Consider the following 328-nt stretch of genomic DNA (forward strand, 5'->3'; position numbering starts at 1 on the left):
CACCCCCTCCCTCCTCCACCACCCTCTCTTCCACCTCCACCCCCACCTGGGCCAGGAAAGTTGCCTCTGCAGCTGGGTTTCTCGTGGGCGCTGGGGAGCCCATTCACACACCCCTCTGTCCCCCCTCAGCCATTTCCTCATTTTGTTCCTCAGATCCACAGGGATCTTTGCCTCCTGGGACATTTGCACTTGCTGTTCCTTTACTAGGAGAGCTTCTCCAAGTGGATCCTCTTCTGGGGGCCCTCAAAGGAAAACTGAGGAGTTCGGGTTGACCCCAGGGAGTCGGCCAACTAAAGTCCCTCCATCTCGTGTCTAAAGGAACTGCAGG

This window comes from Carlito syrichta, unplaced genomic scaffold (genome assembly GCF_000164805.1).
Source record: "Carlito syrichta isolate Samal-C Ts95f unplaced genomic scaffold, Tarsius_syrichta-2.0.1 Scaffold305566, whole genome shotgun sequence".
Taxonomy (NCBI): Eukaryota; Metazoa; Chordata; class Mammalia; order Primates; family Tarsiidae; genus Carlito; species Carlito syrichta.